Here is a 7,269-nt window from a genome sequence, read left to right as displayed (position 1 = left end):
TAAGGACCGCTATCGGTCCACAATAGATAGGGTTGACGTGCACCACTGCTGACCGCTGCCCTATACTGCAGCAGTCCTTCAGCGGTATAGGGACTGACGTACAGTCTGCTAAACACTAATACACAACCTGCTTGGTCCACAAAAGTTCTTATAAGGACTGGTAACTTGGTATAGGGTGCTACGGTACATAGGCTTGAGTGCGGTACAGTCTGCTGTTCTGTAAGGACCGCTATCGGTCCACAATAGATAGGGTTGACGTGCACCACTGCTGACCGCTGCCCTATACTGCAGCAGTCCTTCAGCGGTATAGGGACTGACGTACAGTCTGCTAAACACTAATACACAACCTGCTTGGTCCACAAAAGTTCTTATAAGGACTGGTAACTTGGTATAGGGTGCTACGGTACATAGGCTTGAGTGCGGTACAGTCTGCTGTTCTGTAAGGACCGCTATAGGTCCACAATAGATAGGGTTGACGTGCACCACTGCTGACCGCTCACCTATACTGCAGCAGTCCTTCAGCGGTATAGGGACTAAGAGTTTTGTCACAGGGTCATTTAAAAAATGACATGCAGAGGAAGAGGCAGGCCCTTCCGCAGGGGTGGTAGGGGTAGGGCAGGAGCAACAGGCTTGAGCCAAAGTGGGAAGTTGCAGAAGGTGCGTTCAATTACTTTAAAGGATGCACCAGACTTGGTTGAGTGGCTCGCTCAGCCTTACTCTTCTGCACCCTCCTCATCCTCTCGATCTGCACCCTCTTCTTCACTCTCTGCTATGTGCACCCCCAAAGACACTACCACCAACAACACGACCACCACCACCACCACCACATACCTTCCGCTTGAGTCACTGGAATTATTTTCCGATCCATATCAAGAGGACATTTCTGATGCGCAGCCACTCTTGGTATTGGATCAGGAAGAGGAGGTAGCAACAAGCGCTACTCAGCAGTCTGACGCCAGTACCCAGATCAGCCCAAGGAGGAGGTTGGTCCCCGGTGTTGCTGCCTACTCTACTTATAGCGGTGGGGAAGGTGACGTTGATGATGACGTGTCTAGTGATGTCACGTGGGTGCCCACAAGAGAGGAAGAGGAGGGGAGTTCAGAGGGAGATATGGACCAGCAGATAGGGAGGAGAAGCAGCAATGACTTACATTGCACAGCAGGGACAAAGCAGACTGCAAATGTATCAGGAGCGAGTCATCGACCATGTACGGTCACATCTGGCGCTCCCAGGACACCGGCACATGGCTCCGCAGTGTGGGCTTTTTTTAACGTGTCCGCTGCTGACAATAGCGTTGCCATCTGCAATCTTTGCAGTCAACGCGTTAGTCGCGGTAAGCCCAATACTCACCTAGGGACGACCGCCTTAAGAAGGCACATGAGCAGCCATCACCGAGCCCAGTGGGAGCAACGGAACACACAAAGCCACACTGCAGGCTCTCACCGTCCAGCCTCGTCTTCTACTTCTCCTTCTCCTCTCTCCTCACAATTGTCCTCCACTCCACCTTCCATCACGCCAAGCTCACATTTTTCTGCAAAAAGGCAGGCTTCCGTGGGCCTAATGTTTGAGCGTAAAAAAATGATGACGCCGGATAACCCTCTTGCCCAACGGTTGGCGGCTGGCTTGTCAGAACTCATAGCCCGCCAACTACTGCCATATAAACTGGTGGACTCGGAGGCCTTTCGCAAATTTGTGGCCATTGGAACACCACAATGGAAGGTCCCAGGAAGGAAGTATTTCTCAGAGAAGGGCATCCCAGAGCTATATGGCCATGTTCAGCGGCAAGTGAATGTATCTCTGGCACACAGTGTCGGTGCCAAGATACATCTGACCACAGACACGTGGTCTAGCAAACACGGGCAGGGAAGGTATATCAGTTTTACTGCCCACTGGGTGAACCTTCTGACGGCCGTCAAGCATGTAACCCGTGGCACCCGTGTAGATTTGGTTTTACCGCCACGGATTGCATGCAGGCCTGACTCTTCTTCTCCTCCTCCTACTCCATCCTCCTCCCTCTCCTCCTCAGCTGCCTCCTCCTTTTCCGCTGCTAGCGTCTCTTCCACTGCACCGCCCAAGCTCCCCAGAACCTATTCCACATGCCAGGTGAGACGTTGCCATGCCGTGCTGCGTCTGTTGTGCCTGGAAGCAAAGAGCCACACTGGCCCGGCACTCCTTTCAGCTTTGCGTTCACAGGCAGATGAGTGGCTAACACCGCTCAATTTGACAGTTGGTAAAGTGGTGTGTGACAACGGTGCCAATCTGCTTAGCGCATTGAAACAGGGCAAAATCACGCACGTGCCGTGCATGGCACACGTCTTAAACTTGGTCGTGCAGCGATTCCTTGTCAAATACCCTGGGGTCCAGGACATCTTGCGGCAGGCAAGGAAAATCTCGGCCCATTTCAGAAGATCTTACACGGCCATGGCTCGCCTTGCTGACATTCAGCGGCGACACCATCTGCCGGTCAGACGTCTTATTTGCGATTGCCCGACGCGATGGAACTCAACCTTCTATATGCTTGATAGGCTGCTCCAGCAGAAACGTGCAGTTAACGTCTACCTGTATGAACTCTGCGAAAGAAACGGTTCTGGGGAGCTGGGTTTTTTTTCACCGCGCCAGTGGCTGCTCATGCGCGACACATGCAGACTTCTGCGGCCATTTGAGGAGATCACCAAACTGGTCAGTCGCAGCCATGGCGCCATCAGTGACATGGTACCTTATGCCTTCTTTCTGGAGCGTGCATTGCGTCGTGTCATTGATCAGGCTGTGGAGGAGCAGGAGCGGGAAGATGAGGAAGTCGCAATGCTGGATGAATTCCCAGGGGGGGCTACTCTATCTGAGACAAGTCAACAACAGGAGTCTGATGAGGAGTCAGAGGAGGATGGTGCCGGGGCGGATGAGCAGGAGCAAGAAGAGCATGCTTTAAACCTTTCTGGGATCCCTGTTGTGCGAGGATGGGGAGAGGAGAATGAAGAGGACGACATTATCCTGGATGATGAGCAGGAGCCAGGCCACCACACCGCTTCCACTTTAGTGCAAATGGGGGCCTTCATGCTCCAGTGTTTTAATAGGGACCCCCGTATAAAAAGCATGAGGGTCAAGGACCAGTACTGGGTGGCAACGTACTTAGACCCCCGGTACAAACACAAAATGGCGGAAATGTTACCGCCGTCGCAGAGGGCTGTCAGAATGCAGCACTTCCAGGCCTTGCTTCGAGAAATGCTGCATTCTGCTTTTGCGTGCGCTGGCAGAGGAGCAATTCCCACTCCCAGAGAAGGATTTGCGGGTACCAATCCAACAGCGCCTGCAAGAAGAGGCCGGTTTGAAGATGTGTTGGTGACTTCGGATATGAGGTCATTCTTTCAGCCGACCCATCGACAGGTGTCATCCGGATCCAGCATCAGGGAACGCCTAGACCGTCAGGTGTCCGACTACATTGGGTTAACGGCCGATGTGGACGCTCTGAGGAGTGATGAACCCCTAGACTACTGGGTGGGCAGGCTTGACCTCTGGCCAGAGCTTGCCCAATTTGCAATCGAACTGTTGGCTTGCCCCTCATCCAGTGTCCTGTCCGAAAGGACGTTCAGCGCAGCAGGGGGGATTGTGACCGATAAGCGTACTCGCCTAGCTCACCACAGTGTTAACTACCTCACATTTCTAAAAATGAATGAGGCATGGATCTCGGAGGAATTCAACACATGTGATCAGTAGACCATGTATATGTCTATAAACAATTTTTGGAATCAAGCACACAGACCTTCTTAATTCATTTGGCTCACTTCCCTGACCCAAAAAAGCACACCGTACTATATGCCCCTACCCTCCTCTTTGAAGAGGTTGAGCGGTGTCATATTTCTACTGGGGCTGCTTATTATGAGGGGTTCCCACCATCCCTGTGCTGTGCTGACTTCCTCCTGGGTGTTCTTATTATGAGGGGCTCCCACCATCCCTGTGCTGTGCTGACTTCCTCCTGGGGGTTCTTATTATGAGGGGATCACACCATCCCTGTGCTGTGCTGACTTCCTCCTGGGGCTGCTTACGGTGCTGCTGTCAGCGCTGTATGTCACGGAGCTGCTGTCAGCGCTGTATGTCACGGAGCTGCTGTCAGCGCTGTATGTCACGGAGCTGCTGTCAGCGCTGTATGTCACGGAGCTGCTGTCAGCGCTGTATGTCACGGAGCTGCTGTCAGCGCTGTATGTCACGGAGCTGCTGTCAGCGCTGTATGTCACGGAGCTGCTGTCAGCGCTGTATGTCACGGAGCTGCTGTCAGCGCTGTATGTCACGGAGCTGCTGTCAGCGCTGTATGTCACGGAGCTGCTGTCAGCGCTGTATGTCACGGAGCTGCTGTCAGCGCTGTATGTCACGGAGCTGCTGTCAGCGCTGTATGTCACGGAGCTGCTGTCAGCGCTGTATGTCACGGAGCTGCTGTCAGCGCTGTATGTCACGGTGCTGCTGTCAGCGCTGTATGTCACGGAGCTGCTGTCAGCGCTGTATGTCACGGAGCTGCTGTCAGCGCTGTATGTCACGGTGCTGCTGTCAGCGCTGTATGTCACGGAGCTGCTGTCAGCGCTGTATGTCACGGAGCTGCTGTCAGCGCTGTATGTCACGGAGCTGCTGTCAGCGCTGTATGTCACGGAGCTGCTGTCAGCGCTGTATGTCACGGAGCTGCTGTCAGCGCTGTATGTCACGGAGCTGCTGTCAGCGCTGTATGTCACGGAGCTGCTGTCAGCGCTGTATGTCACGGAGCTGCTGTCAGCGCTGTATGTCACGGAGCTGCTGTCAGCGCTGTATGTCACGGAGCTGCTGTCAGCGCTGTATGTCACGGAGCTGCTGTCAGCGCTGTATGTCACGGAGCTGCTGTCAGCGCTGTATGTCACGGAGCTGCTGTCAGCGCTGTATGTCACGGTGCTGCTGTCAGCGCTGTATGTCACGGAGCTGCTGTCAGCGCTGTATGTCACGGAGCTGCTGTCAGCGCTGTATGTCACGGTGCTGCTGTCAGCGCTGTATGTCACGGAGCTGCTGTCAGCGCTGTATGTCACGGAGCTGCTGTCAGCGCTGTATGTCACGGAGCTGCTGTCAGCGCTGTATGTCACGGAGCTGCTGTCAGCGCTGTATGTCACGGAGCTGCTGTCAGCGCTGTATGTCACGGAGCTGCTGTCAGCGCTGTATGTCACGGAGCTGCTGTCAGCGCTGTATGTCACGGTGCTGCTGTCAGCGCTGTATGTCACGGAGCTGCTGTCAGCGCTGTATGTCACGGAGCTGCTGTCAGCGCTGTATGTCACGGAGCTGCTGTCAGCGCTGTATGTCACGGAGCTGCTGTCAGCGCTGTATGTCACGGAGCTGCTGTCAGCGCTGTATGTCACGGTGCTGCTGTCAGCGCTGTATGTCACGGAGCTGCTGTCAGCGCTGTATGTCACGGAGCTGCTGTCAGCGCTGTATGTCACGGAGCTGCTGTCAGCGCTGTATGTCACGGAGCTGCTGTCAGCGCTGTATGTCACGGAGCTGCTGTCAGCGCTGTATGTCACGGTGCTGCTGTCAGCGCTGTATGTCACGGAGCTGCTGTCAGCGCTGTATGTCACGGAGCTGCTGTCAGTGCTGTATGTCACGGAGCTGCTGTCAGCGCTGTATGTCACGGAGCTGCTGTCAGCGCTGTATGTCACGGAGCTGCTGTCAGCGCTGTATGTCACGGTGCTGCTGTCAGCGCTGTATGTCACGGAGCTGCTGTCAGCGCTGTATGTCACGGAGCTGCTGTCAGCGCTGTATGTCACGGAGCTGCTGTCAGCGCTGTATGTCACGGAGCTGCTGTCAGCGCTGTATGTCACGGAGCTGCTGTCAGCGCTGTATGTCACGGTGCTGATGTCAGTGCTCTGTATTACGGTGCTGCTGTCAGTGCTCTGTATCTCCTGCACCCTCTTGTTTGCCTACCCTGGTCCCTGACCTTCCCTCTCCTCCATTGCCTTCATTAGCTCCATAGTCCTGAATTGTCAGAACAATTTCCCAAATAAAAAAAAAATGCTTGTAGTTATCGATCCCAAATTCACCTCATACATGTATTATGCTATTGTCCAGGTGGTGGGACTACGTGCTACCCCCTAATAATTACCCCGTGGCCGCAAATTCGACCTAAAGGTTTGCGAAATTCGCCTCCCATTGAAGTCAATGGAGCCCGCGGCGAACGGTCGTTTTCGCGAACGTTTGTGTCCGTTCGCGTTTCGCGTTCGCGAAACGTCCCGTCGGAAGTTCGTCCATCACTACTTAACACAACAAATCTACACAGTCCCTGTCTTGTTTGCACCGCCTGTATACTGCTGTTCTGAGTATATAGGGCCTGGGGGCCCCACGTCTTTCCTTTTTTTAATATGGGTACGGGGTTCCCCTTAATATCCGTACAAGACCCAAAGGGGCTTGTAATGGGCAGGGGGGGCTACCCATGCCATTTTTCTCAATGATTTTCATCCATATTGCCAGAACCAGATATTACATTAAAAACGCAAGCAGTTTGAAATTACTTTTTTTCGGTTAAATGTATTTTTGTGCAGGGACTGTTCTAAACATGGGAAACACATGGCACTTCACAGGCATACTATAGACACCCCCCAGGCACGATATTTAAAGGAATATTTCACTTTTTTTTTCACTTTAATCGTCATTAAAATCAGTGCTCCCGCCAAAACGGCCATTTTTAAAAACATTTTAGGCATTGATCCATGTCCCCAAACCCTTTTTAGGATAGTGTCTTGCATATTAGCCATTAAAATTAGCACTTTTTATTTCGAACGTTCGAGTCCCATAGACTTCAATGGGGTTCTAATGTTCGTACGAATTTGCGGTCCGTTCGAAAGTTCTGGTATGAAACCGAACCGGGGGGTGTTCGGCTCCTCCCTAGTCCTTACTGATGGGAGGAGGTTTGCACTCAAAATCTCACGATACATGGCCCTATTCATTCTTTCATGTACACGGATCAGTCACCCTGTTCCCTTTGCAGAGAAACAGCCCCAAAGAATGATGTTGCCACCCCCATGCTTCACAGTAGGTATGGTGTTCTTTGGTTGCAACTAAGCATTCTCTCTCCTCCAAACACGAGTTGTGTTTCTACCAAACAGTTCTACATTGGTTTCATCTGACATATGACATTCTTCCAATCCTCTTCTGGATCATCCAAATGCTCTCTAGCAAACCTCAGATGGCCACGGACATGTACTGGCTTAAGCAGAGGGACACTTCTGGCACTGCAGGATCTGAGTCCCTGGCGGCGTAGTGTGTTACTGA

This window comes from Lithobates pipiens, unplaced genomic scaffold (genome assembly GCF_037356315.1).
Source record: "Lithobates pipiens isolate NorthernLeopardFrog02 unplaced genomic scaffold, aLitPip1_a1.2 Scaffold_1, whole genome shotgun sequence".
Lineage (NCBI taxonomy): Eukaryota > Metazoa > Chordata > Amphibia > Anura > Ranidae > Lithobates > Lithobates pipiens.
The sequence above is the reverse complement of the archived record's forward strand: the minus strand, read 5'-3'. Positions refer to the sequence as shown.